The sequence below is a fragment of the Triticum dicoccoides genome, chromosome 6A (assembly GCF_002162155.2).
Source record: "Triticum dicoccoides isolate Atlit2015 ecotype Zavitan chromosome 6A, WEW_v2.0, whole genome shotgun sequence".
Classification (NCBI taxonomy): domain Eukaryota; kingdom Viridiplantae; phylum Streptophyta; class Magnoliopsida; order Poales; family Poaceae; genus Triticum; species Triticum dicoccoides.
Genome location: NC_041390.1, coordinates 325079882 through 325093416, shown reverse-complemented (window position 1 = coordinate 325093416; position 13535 = coordinate 325079882).

Below are 13535 nucleotides of genomic sequence, written 5' to 3'. Positions count from 1 at the left end.
CTAGACCTTGGATTCGAGACAAAAATGTGTATAAAAAGGGGTGGTTTCAAAAATTCAGGTGTAATGAACATCGAAGTTTAAACCAAAAAAATGTAAACAAAAGTCATGGTATTCAAAGAATAGAAACTATGGGGTTTCATTAAAAAAATTAATAGCACATGAATTTCATATTTCAAAAATTCTGAATTCCACATGAAAAAAGGACGCCGAGGCCATTTCACTGAAAAGCAAAAATGCATAAAAATGTCACAAACATATTCAATAAGAATTTCAAATTTAAAAACCGAAGCAGGTCGACGTTAAAAAAAGTTTTTAGTATCAAAAAGTCAAATTTGGAAGGTCAAAAATTTGAGCAAGAAGTTCTAATAAAAAAGGCAATTCAAAAATCTTTATAAAAGATTTTCCCCATTTATAAAAAGATCAGAGAAGTCCAAATTAAAAAGGAGGAGCATTTCAAAAGATTTTGTAAAAACAGATTCCCCCTATTCTATAAAAACTAGAAGTTCAAATTAAAATAACAGTGTGTTTTCATTGTTTATATAAAAAGGATTTCCCCGTTACTAACTAATAAACTAAGGAGTTAAAGTTTAAAAAATGGTGAACTTCGATGTCTATAAAAAATTCAGATTTTTCACATTATTAAAAATTAAACCAAGAAGTTCAAATTTTTAAAACAAGGAAGTTCAAAAATCTTGATTTTCCTCGTTACTACACAATAAAACTATGAAGTCCAAATTAAAATAACTGAAATATTCAAAGTTTTTAAAACCTCACATTCTCGTTAATAAAGAATCAAACTAATAAGTTTGAATTAAAATAAGGGAACAACTGAAAAAGTTTAAAAAGATTTTCCCCGTTTTTTGAAAAAATAGGATTTTCCCCGATACTAAAGATTATACCATGAAGTTCAAAAATAGAAAAAAGACAAATTCTATGTTTATTTTAAAATCAAACTCAATTCTTTACTCAAAAATAAAATATGTGAAGTTCAAATTAAAATAACTAAGAAGTTCAAAGTATATTAAACCCTAGGGTTTATAAGCTCAAAAAACAAAAACAAAAAACAATGACATTTTGGGCATTTTTCCCCAATACTAAAGATTAAAATAAAGAAGTTCAATTCCAAAAAATGGAGTAGGTAAATGTATGTAAAAAACTCAGGTTTTTTAGTTACTAGAGAATAAAACCAAGATGTTTAATTGGAAAAAGCGGAAAAGTTTGATATTTTTTTTTTGAGAAATCAGGTTTTTCTTGTTACTAAAGAATAAAAGAAATAAGTTTAATTCCAAATAACGAAGAAGTTTGATGTTTCTAAAAACTTCCAATTTTCACATTTCTAAAAATACACAATGAAGTTCAAATAAAAAAAGGTAGAGCGGTTCGATGTCTATAAAAAACTCAGATATTTTCATGTAATCTAAAGTAGTTCGGATTAATAACTGCGAGAAGTTCAAGTACTACAATATGTGCATTTTGTATGGAAAAAAGAATGAAAAAGAAAACGCTAAAAGTTTTTTTACAAGAAGTTCAAGTGCTCGGCCCAAGAAAGTTCAAAAATTCTTGTGAGAGAGGTTGAGCATAAATACGTGACAGAAGTTCAGGGGAAAATAACAGGAAGTTCAACTACTACACGGAATGCGTTTCAGGTAAGAATAAAAGAATGTAAACCTAAAAGACTAAAATGTTTGTTGCAAGAAGTTCACGTGCTCCTCCAGTAAAGTTCAAGAAATCTAGTGCGAGACGTTCGACCTTCAATTACATATAAAAAAGGCAAAAATGATGTTATTTTTGCCATTCTTAAAACTGCTCTCAAACGACAACGAATTTGTAAAGTCTATCTACATGAAAAAGATGCTCCTATTCATAAGCTTTCCAACGGTATATTATATGCTATATTTTGATGAATGGTTTAAAAAATTTATGTATATAGATTAAAACATGTTTTTGTGCATTCAAAAAATTCTTTTGAACCATCACGAGTATGAAAAAGTTATCAACATAGGTAAGTTGCGAGTTTTCAACAGTTTTCCATCGGTATATCATTTGTTACATTCCTGTAAGTGGTTTGGGAGTTACGAGGAAAAAATAGGATGCCAAAAATAGAGTGAATTCAAACAGATATGCCCCAAAAATTCAACTACGTCACGTAGTGCATTTCCATTCGCGATGAACGCAGCAATCATGATCTCGCCATTTTCTAATTTACTTCAAAACGACAGGAATATCATTTGTGTAAGTTCAAGTCCTCGGTCGAAGAAAGTTAAAAAAATTATTATGAAAGAGGTTTGTACAAAACGAATATCATTTGTGCAACACTGACAAATTGATGAGAAAATTACAAAGAAAAATACGTCACAGAAGTTCAGCGTGAAAACAACAGGAAGTTCAACTACTACTCTGAATGAATTTCAGATGAAAAACTTTTAAAATCGTCGCGAGTATGAAAAATTAATCAACATGGGAAAGTTGCGTGTTTATAGCAGCTTTCCATCGGTATATCAGTTGCTCAATTCTGGTGAGTGAATGGAGAGCAACGAGCAAAAAAAGCACGTGAAAAAAAGAGTGAAGTTCAAGTAGACATGCTGAGAAGTTCAGGTTCTTCACGCGGTGCATTTTCAAAAAATCTGTTTCGCGATAAAGGCAGAACGAATGATCTCGCCATTTTTGAAATTACTTGCAAACGGCTAGGAATCACAGAAAACCATCAACATGAAAAAGTTTTGAATTTCCTTAGCTTTTCAATGAAAAAGTTTGTAGAAATTACGGTGAAAATACATTTTTAGCCATTTTCAAAATTGACTTAAAACAGTAAGGAATTGGGAGAAACAATATATACCAAAAAGTTTTGCATTTCCTCATGCTTTCCAACGCTATATCATTTGCTGCATTCGGACTTATGGTTAAAAAAATATATCAAAAATATGAACTCGGTGGAACTTGTACCGTTTTCTAAATTACTCTTAAACCGTTCAAAATTAGAAAAACAATTCTACATGAAAAAGTAGCGCATTTTCATAAGCTCTCCAACTCCATATCATTTGCCTCAATTGGATTATCCGTTTAGAAATGACATCGAAAATACGAACTCGGCTGTTCGGTTTGCGAAATTTTACGATTTTCCAAATTACTCTTTAACCGTAGGGAATTAGAAAAAACTTTCAACATGTGGAAGGAGCAGTTTTGCAGCAGCTTCCCCACGCCATATTATTTGCCTCGGTCCAATAAACAGTTTAGAAATGCGATCAAAAAATATGATTCACGTTTTTGGTATGAAGAAAAAACGGTTTTCAAAACTGCTCTTAAACCGCTTACAATTTGCCAAAAAAGTAACTAGGATCATGATACTGGTGTCCATATCTTTCCAACAGTATATGGCAAGCCCCATTCGGGCAATGTTGGCGGAAGTTCTACCTAGCACTGGGAGAAGTTCAAGTCGGATAACTCAGGCAGTAAAATTGCAACAAACGCAATTTCATCACGACCCGAGAGCAAAATCCGCCAACGAGCGAGATTCCTATTTAAAACCTGTATTTAGTTGCTAAAAACGTTTCTAGATTACACTAACATCATATAGAACACAACTAACTAGAATAATTTGCGGGGAAGCCACGGTTGCAAAGATAGCCCGAAGGTCGGGTTCGTACAAAGGGAAGTTCAGGCGCGTTACTCAAGCAGTTCAGGTTGTGTTCAGAATATTATTCTGATCCCGTGATCAGAATAGTGTTTATGTGTGTGTATATATATATATATGTATATATATATCGCAACTACATGTGGGTGTTATTGAGATCGTTTGTGTGTCGCTCTGCGAGTTTTCATTCCTTGTCCGAGAAACGGGAAAAAACTTCAGACAGTTCGGCCGCACGGTGCGGCCAGAGGCGTAGACCTTGTTGGTATTTTAATTTCAGGAAATGCATATAGAGTCCGGAAAATAATGAAAATTGTTGTGTCATTTTGGCATGCTCTCACGATCGCATGGAAAAAATTTGGTAAAGTTTGGCACAAGTTTTGGTGCCCGCACCTTCCATACCGGAGCACCTCACAAGAAGGATCATAGTTTCCAACAGGAGATGCGGCACTTCGGACTCCAAATCTTAGTTACTACATCGTTCCGCCTCGAAAAAAATCATGGTAAACAATCGCGGATATACCCTTGGTTTGATTTTCCAGCCCATTTCAGGCCTCGTCTGCTATGTTTAAGTGATTCTTTGCACTTACCTTGCATTTTAGTGCATATATAGTCAAAAACCCTACTACAAATACATGTGGGTGTTTTAGTTAGGCTATACTTAGGCTACTCATAGTGAAGAGTGTCATATACTAGTACCATGCATATATATATGATACTAGTTTATGATACTACCTTTAATTATAGTGCATAGTAATAGAGTAGTATCATAGATAGTCATATTTATTGCCATGCATGACACAAATTAGCATCGCATTTAAAATGATACGATATCTGCCTATATGTTACTCTAAGCCTCTCTATCTTCTTTAATTCTTTGCAACATCAGCATACTTGCTATTTCCGAGTGCATTATATCGGCTATGATACCACCACTATGGCATAGTGCATAGTATCATAGAGTAGTATCATAGATGGTCGTATTTATACCCCTAAGGCTAGTCATAATGGGAGTATCATAAGCGGTATCATGCATGCCAACTGGACTTTTTGGATGATGTGGCACACAATTAAATGAGGAAAGAGAGGGTGTGGTATCATATCATGATACCATATCATATTAAATGGTGTACTACTTTGTGTCATGCATGGAAATTTATAAGGCAACATAAGATACTAACTTATGATACTATGCGCACATTATGGAGGTAGTATCATATACTAGTATCATATGCATGACACTAGTATATGCATATGATACTAGTATATGATACTACCTCCGTAATGCGCGCATAGAATCGTAAGTTAGTATAATGTAGTATTTTATTTATTGTCATGCACGACACATAGTAGCATAGCATTTATTATGATACGGTATCAAAATATGATACTTAACCCTCTCTTTCTTCATTTAATTATATGACAGCTCATCAAAATTGTCTATTTGGCATGCATGATACTAGCTATGATACTCCCATTATGATCAGCCTAGCAAAGAAGGTGTACAAATAATTTGTGCGTTGTTTTACGAGTTTTTATTGGTTTGTTCGAGAAGCGGGGAGAAGTTTCAAACATTTTGGCCACGAGGTGCGGCCACTGGCGTAAGCCTAGTTGGTATTTTAATAACAGGAAATTTAGATGGAGTCCAGACATCATCAAAATCGATGTTTTCACGTGGCGTGCTCTCATGACCCCGTGGAAAAAATTGGTAAAATTTGGCACAAGTTTTGATGATCGCTCCTTCCAAACCGGAGCATCTCACATGAAGGATCATAATTTCCAAAAGGAGACATGTCAATTCAAACTCAAGTGGCCGGTGACTTCATCGTTTGGCCTCATAAAAATTTCCATGGCACACAATCGCCATTATACCACGGGTTTTATTTTCTGGCGCATTTCAGGTATCGTTAGCTATATTTAAGAATTTTTTTGAGTTTAACGTGCATTTTTTACATAAAAATAAAATTTCAACTGGAACCGCATGTGTTGTCAAAAGGTATGGGGATCGCCGTTCGATCTGCGGTGCAGACGTACAATTCGTGGGGTTTGGGTTCTGGCCAATCAGAAAACACGGCTCAGATCGTGGGCGGGGTTTGGTCTGCACATGGCTTTCATCAATGAACCGTGTGCTATTCGCAAACCAGATTGCATATTTTTGCTCACACATACTGTAGTGAGATCACTTGAGTGTGCTTCCTCTATTATATAGTAATAATAATAATAATAACAACAACAACAACAATAATGATGATGATAATAATAATAATAATAATAATAATAATAATAATAATAATAATAATAACAAAAGGCAATTCATATTCATTGCCTGAGCTGACAGCATATCAATGTCAACATATTAACGGTTCTCACATCAACAGAAAACCGGGCATGACCTTAGAAATTTAGTACACGCGACAGTTCTAAATTGACCGAATTAAGTTGTAGGATAGGCATAAAGGCTAGTCTTACAGCTTAATTCCCATGTACATGGGGGAATTGGGATCATTATGTTGACCCCGAATGAACTTGGGTTTTGTGATGATTTTATGCTACTCTATTACACGGGTGTGTGATCCCTTGGCTGGCAACTCAGCAAATTCATTATACTCGTACTCATCGTCAACATCCTCTACACCCAATATCCTCCTCTTCGCAGGCATCACTACATGGCCGCTCTTACGCAAGGGGTCTTCCGCAAAGAAAATCTGGGTAGCATCACTGGCAAGAATGAATGGATCCACATGATATGCCATCGTTGTCCAGTTAACACAGGTCTTCCTGTAATTATCAACCTTTACATGACCAAGAGGGATCCATGCACACCTGAATAATGCCACCTTATATTTCACATAGTTAAGCTCCCAAATCTCTTTGATGGTTCCATAGTATACCCTTTTATCAGCTTCATCTACAATCATGCATTCTATTCGAACAGAGTTATTCTGATATGAGGTCTTCTGATCATGTTCCTCAGTGTAGAACGTGTATTCATTTATGTCATATGCTTGGTATGTCAACACTGTAGGTGATGTCTTTTGTGCCAACCACGCAGCAATGTCATCGATGGATCCTTGTGCCAAACGATTCTTCAGCCATTCGGTGTAGTTCTTAGTGTGATCCTTCATCTCCACATCTGATGAGGGCGCCATTGGTAAGAAGCTTTGGGTTATCTTCACCAAGTGTTCTTCAGCATAAGCGTTGAGAACTAGGCTGTTAAGCAGTACTGTCAAATGGGCTTTCTCTGCCAATTCTCCTGGTGCAGCCATTTGCGTGCCAGCAAAGACCGGCTTACCTTTCAGCCTTCGCTCGTGGAGAGAGAGGAGCAAACCTATAGGTCTTTGTTTCATGTATTCGGTGCAAAACTCAACCACCATCTCTGTGGTATAACCTTGTAGGATGCTTGCCTCTGGATGGTTTCGGTTCCAACAAAAGCGCTTCAGTATTCCCATGAACCGCTCGAAGGTATACATGTTGCGAAGAAACACAGGACTACAATACTTTATCTCGTCCACAAGGTGCACAGTGAGATGGACCATGACATCAAAGAATGACGGTGGGAAAAACATCTCTAGGGTGGAAAATATTCTTGCAATATCATCTTGCAGATGATCCAACTCTTCAGGATCTACAACTTTCTGCCATAGTTGGTTGAAGAAATCACAAAGCTCAATGAGTGTGCTTATAACTTTTTCCATCAGATTCCTAATGGCCACTGGGAGGATTTGTGTCAACATTACATGGCAATCATGCGACTTCATGTGTCCCAACTTCATTTTACCTGAGCTCACATCCACGAGACTTTTGTTGTTTCCGGAGTAGGAAGAGGGTTTCTTAACTGACAATAAATAGGTGAAGAACTGTGTTGCTTCTTTTGTACTGAAATTGTAACTCTGGCGAGCTTTGATGAATTTGTCATCACCTTCTGGTTCACTCTTGCATTTTGATTGATCAGCAAGCATATCGAGCTGTGAACTGTCACCATCCTTTCTTTTACCTTTAATCTTGAGAAGAGTACCAAGGATTCTTTCACATACATTCTCCTCTATGTGCATGACATTGATGCATTGATGTACACGTAGAATCTCCCATTAAGGTAATTTCCATAATACCAATTTCTTCTTAAACACTTGACCCTTGGGTGTTTGTTTCACCGTCAAAGGGTGATTCTTGCCAAGCACACCATTAATTTGTTTAGCCATGTTTTCGACCACCTCCCCATCATAGAGTCTTGGGCCCACACCTACCTCTGTCATACCATCAAATTCAGCTTTCATCTTTCGGTATGGGTGATTTTTCCGTAAGAACCTACGTTGATGCAAATACATGGTTTTGCGCGAGTTGGGAAGAAACCTACTAGCTGTCCTATCCATACATCTTCCTTTGTTTTCTGCCCCGATGTGTTGCCTAATGCCGGCATATCTTGAATGGTGTGCACCAGCATCGCATGTAGATCGAAAATCTCCTTTCTGTAAGCAGCATAACATTTTACAGCGGGCGCATCTATCCACATTGTCAGCAGTTGTTCTACCAGTAACTGAAAGTAAATGTCGATGTCATTTCCAGGTTGCTTCGGGCCTTGGATAATCATTGACATCATAATGTATTTTTCCTTCATACACAACCAAGGAGCTAGGTTCTATATGCACAAAAGCACTGGTGATGTGCTGTGATTGGTGCTCATATCGCCAAAAGGATTCATCCCATCAGTACACTCCCCGAGCCTTATACTTCTAGGATCATTGGCAAAGTCTTGAAACTTGTTGTCAATTAATTCCCACTGAGCCCCATCTGTCGGGTGCCTCATATACTTCTCCGCAATTCGCTCATCATGATTCCACCGCAACCTCTTTGCCTCTCTAGGGTTTGCAAACAAATGCCTCAACCTTAGAATTAAAGGCAAGTACGAAACAACCTTGAACTGGATTCCTATCTTGATCTCGTCGTCCAATTTGTACTTGTCCTTTGCTCTCCTGCGCTTGTATCATGCATGCTTGCATGTGGGACATGCTTGTAAATATTTGGACTCACCATTGTACAATATACAATCATTCACACAAGCGTGTATCTTTTGTACTTCAAGTTCCAATGGGCAAACAATTTTCTTCGCTTCATCCGTGCTTCTAGGGAGCACATTATCTTCTAGAAGAATTTCTTTGAAAAGACCTAACATCTCTGTGAAGCCCTTGTTTGATAGACCATTTACTGATTTAAATCTGAGAAGCGGCAGGGTGGCACTCAACTTGGAATATTTATTTTTGCAACCTGGATACAATTCTTTCTTGGAGTCCATATCAATGGTTGGGAGATCCTTGTACCCAATCATATCCTTTTTTGGGCCCTTGAAATATGCAATCATAGCAGGAAAATCTGGCATATCAAGATCGTCGTCATCTGCGTCACATCTTGGTTTTCCAGTGTGTGTTTCGGCTTTCCGGTGTTCCATTGGTAGCTTGATGCCTCTGCCCCGATGTTAGATTCAACATCCATGTGACATTGATTGGGGTTTGGCATCTCACAGCCCTGGGTATCTCCATCCTTGACCTCCTCTTCACCGTGTCTGGTCCAACGTGTATATCTATCCATGAATCCCGGAGAGACTAAGTGCCACTGGACATCTTCAACTTCATGTAACTCTGTATTGGCACAATCAGTACATGGACACGGGATGTAACGCGCATCATCAATTCTCCTCTTTCTACTTTCAGCCAAATTCATGAACTTTGTCACGCCACTGATAAAATCTGCAGTTGTCCCATTCTTCATCCATCAAGATCGTTCCATCTGCACCACACAAATGGTAATTAAAAACAAAAAAATAACACTAATACATGGATTAACTGTTGCCCAAAGATGCATGCATAAATCACAATGTTTTATTTTCATAATTACTAAGGGCGCTCCATATTGTTATCGAGACGTGCAATGAAAAAAAATAATGGCCAGTCAATTTACACGCAGAGTACTAGTACATCACTACCATTAGGAATTGAATACCTTAATTAAGCCACTCACAAAATGAATACCTTAACTAATTTGCCGTGCGGCGACCTCCACCCAGCAGATAGAGAAGCGTGATGCGGCGGCATGCCGAGACAGTAGGGTCGAGGAGCAAAGCTTAGTGCGGCTGCCGCCTGAAGTTCGACCTCCACTATCCCGCCATCGACCATGATGGATGTATTCGAATCATGCCGCCACCGACTGAGGGAGTCCTGGACTAAGGGGTCCTCGGGCGTCCAGCGTGTTAGCCATTGGCCGGACTGATGGGCTGCGAAGATACGAAGACCAAAGACTACACCCGTGTCTGGATGGGACTCTCCTTGGCGTGGAAGGAAAGCTTGGCGACTAAATATGTAGATTCCTTTCTTTGTAACCAACCTTGTGTAACCCTAGATCCTCCTGGTGTCTATATAAATCGGAGGACTTAGTCCAGAAGGGACATCATCATAGCCATACAAGCTAGACCTCTAGGGTTTAGCCATTACGATCTCATGGTAGATCAACTCTTGTAATACTCATATTCATAAAGATCAATCAAGCAGGACGTAGAGTATTACCTCCATAGAGAGGGCCCGAACCTGGGTATAACATTGTGTCCCCTGTCTCTTGTTACCATCGACCTTAGACGCACAGTTCGGGACCCCCTACCCGAGATCCACCGGTTTTGACACCGACATTGGTGCTTTCATGGAGAGTTCCGATGTGCCGTCATCAAGAGGTTCGATGGCTCCTTCAACCATCTACAACGATGCTGCCCAAGGGGAGTTTTCCTCCCCGGACAGATATTCATGTTCGGCGGTTTCGCTTTGTGGGCCATCTCCCTTGGCCATCTGCAGTAGCTCGAAAGCTATGCTCCTGGCCATCAGGTCAGATTTGGGAGCTTCAACTACGTCGCGGACATCCATGGGGACTTGATCTTCGCCGCATTTGAGACCGTGGATACCACTCCTGGCCACCCCGAGGGACATAACCTAAATATGTCATCGGACTACATCTAGGAGACAACTCCCATAACCGCTCTAGCCTTAGATCCGGAGCAGGCTGTGCCATCCAAGGACGAGAAGCTCAACCCTGCCACGGAGGCCACAGACTCCACGGCGTTGGAGACGCACATAGACTTGATCTCACACGATACATTTGCCACTTGAACTCCGGACTTGTTTCTGGTTGTAAGTTCCGAATCATGTGAGCCCGCGGACGCCAAACTTGATCGTTTATCGATCTTCAGCGCCGTAGACATCTTCCAGCACTTGCCTTTGGGCGACATGCTAAACTCATTAAAGAACCTGTCCTTGACGGGGGACACACAGCCGAACTATGCTCGATTGGAACTAGGGGCTGATGATGGAGTATCTTGCTTCCCACCCGCCACCCATTCCATAGCCACTATCGAGGGCTCAACCGACATGCTCGATTATGGCTCCGAAGACTTCGACGATATAGACGACGATGCCGAAGAAGAGCAGGGCCAAAACCCGCCACTCACCGGACGGGGGACGGTCACTTCTTCATACGACGTATACATGGTGGATACAGCTAAAGAAAGTAACGACAATGACAAAGAAGATCCAGTTGAGGATAAACCTCCCGAGACACAGCCCATACGTCGGTGTCAGCAGCGCCGCTCTAAGTCACGTCGTGCAAAAGATAGTAATACCGGCACCGGAGAAAACAACACCCTGGACGATGCCGAAGACAATGAAGCCCCTGTTGGGGCTACATCCGAATAGGATGAACTGGAGGACGGGCACGATAGCCCGCATGAACAGGCCATACATGAAGACTCGGAGGACAGTAATTATCTTCTGCTCTCCGAGGATGAGGAGAGCCTCGACGACGAGGATTTCATCACTCCCGAGGAACCTCTTGAGTAGGAGCGCTTTAAACGCCGGCTATTAGCCACGGCAAGGAGCCTGAAAAAGAAACAGCAGCAGCGTCAAGCTGACCAAGACCTTCTCAAGGATAGATGGATAGACATCCAAGTGACCGAAGAATACGGCCCCAAGCACAAAACTAAGGGTTACCCTAAGCACATATTGCTACCTCAGTTCAATGAGGAGGCACCGGCACTCGTACCACGTGGTCAGGACAATGCGGCAAACCGACCACTATGCAGTGGGATAAAGCGGCAGCTCAAGACGAACAACAACCCGCCTTACCCCAACTAAAAAACAGAGACAAAACAGCTCGGGGTCATACATACGACCCTCGTCAGAACCTGGATGGTAGAACACGACACAATAGGTCGATCTACGGATCGCGAGGACGTGCCTCGACACGCGACGTCGGCTACCAATTTGGACGAGAGAAGTCTAGTTATGCCCAGGCCGAAAACTACAGATGGACTCCATCTGAGCTACGTCGCGACGTGGCCCTATATAGAGGCGTTGTGCACCAACTCCGCTTCACTAACGAAGTAATGAAGCATGAATTCCCAGAGGGGTTTAGACCCGTGAATATTGAATCGTATGATGGAACAACCGATCCCACGGTATGGGTCGAGGATTTTCTTCTCCATATTCACATGGATCACGGAGACGACCTTCATGCCATCAAATACCTCCTACTAAAACTCAGAGGACCAGCAAGGCACTAGTTAAACAGTCTGGCTAAAAACTCTATCGGCATCTGGGAGGATCTGGAAGACGCTTTCCGTGACAACTTCCAAGGTACATATGTACCGCCACTGGACGCCGATGACCTAAGTCACATCATCCAACAGCCTTGAGAGTCAGCCAAAACACTCTGGACTAGGTTCTTAGTTAAAAAGAACCAAATCGTAGACCGTCCGGACACAGAAGCCCTAGCGGCCTTTAAACACAGTATCCGTGACGAGTGGCTTGCCCGCCACCTCAGTCAGGAAAAACCAAAATCCATGTCAGCCCTTACCACTCTGATGACCCGCTTTTGCGTGGGAGAAGACAGCTGGCTCACCCATAGAAGCAACAGTGCCAGCGACCCAGGAACTTTCGAAGTTTAAGACGGCAACGGGAAACCACCATGCAATAAGCACAAACGTGGCAATAGTAATGCGGGAGCGCACGACACAGCGGTCAACACCAGATTCAGCGGCCCCAAAGCCGGTCAACAGAAGAAGCCATTCAAGGCAAACAGAGACGGACTATCCAATTTGGATAAGATATTGGATAAGCCCTGCTAGATTCACCGCCACCCAAATAAACCAGCTAACCACACCAACAGAAGTTGTTGGGTCTTCAAGCAGGCCGGCAAGTTAAACACCGAATACAAGGGGAAGAAGCCGCCCAGTGACGGCGACAGCGACGAAACTTGCCAACCAAACACCGGGGATCAGAAGCAGTTTCCCCACGAAGTAAAGACAGTGAACATGGTACACATGGCACCGTCTCCAATAGGGGAACGCATGGAGCGTTCTCTTCATGCAGAGGATCACACTACGACTATCTCAGCCGAACTACACAGCGGGGGCATTACATCACATACCTCGTCGGCCATTAAGCCACCGGTCTCCATTCAACATGACCGTTCAAAACCCATACAGGACTAGCAGTTCGGCTTCCACCGTCTGCATCATATACCTGGAAAACATGTACCGCGCATACATAACTACGCACGTAAAATACCCTGGGCACCGGCGAAAGCACAACACGGACGGACCTGAAAGTACTCCCATAACTTTCCTTTTTAAATTATTTTTCTTATTTTTTCTTTCTTGTTTCCCTCCACAGGTGGCTCAATGACTGGCCTCAGGCTCTATTGGAGTTCGGGTTTGTACACTCACTTAAGGGCTATTTCCGTCAAGGAGTCCCTTCACCGAGGACAGGCGGCGCAGACGTGTGACAGGAGGTCCAAAATAACTTTTTATAGACCGCACTCTCTATTTCGAGCCTATAAGGTCCCTTTTTCCTCTGCCTTCAACCCCTGGCATGTC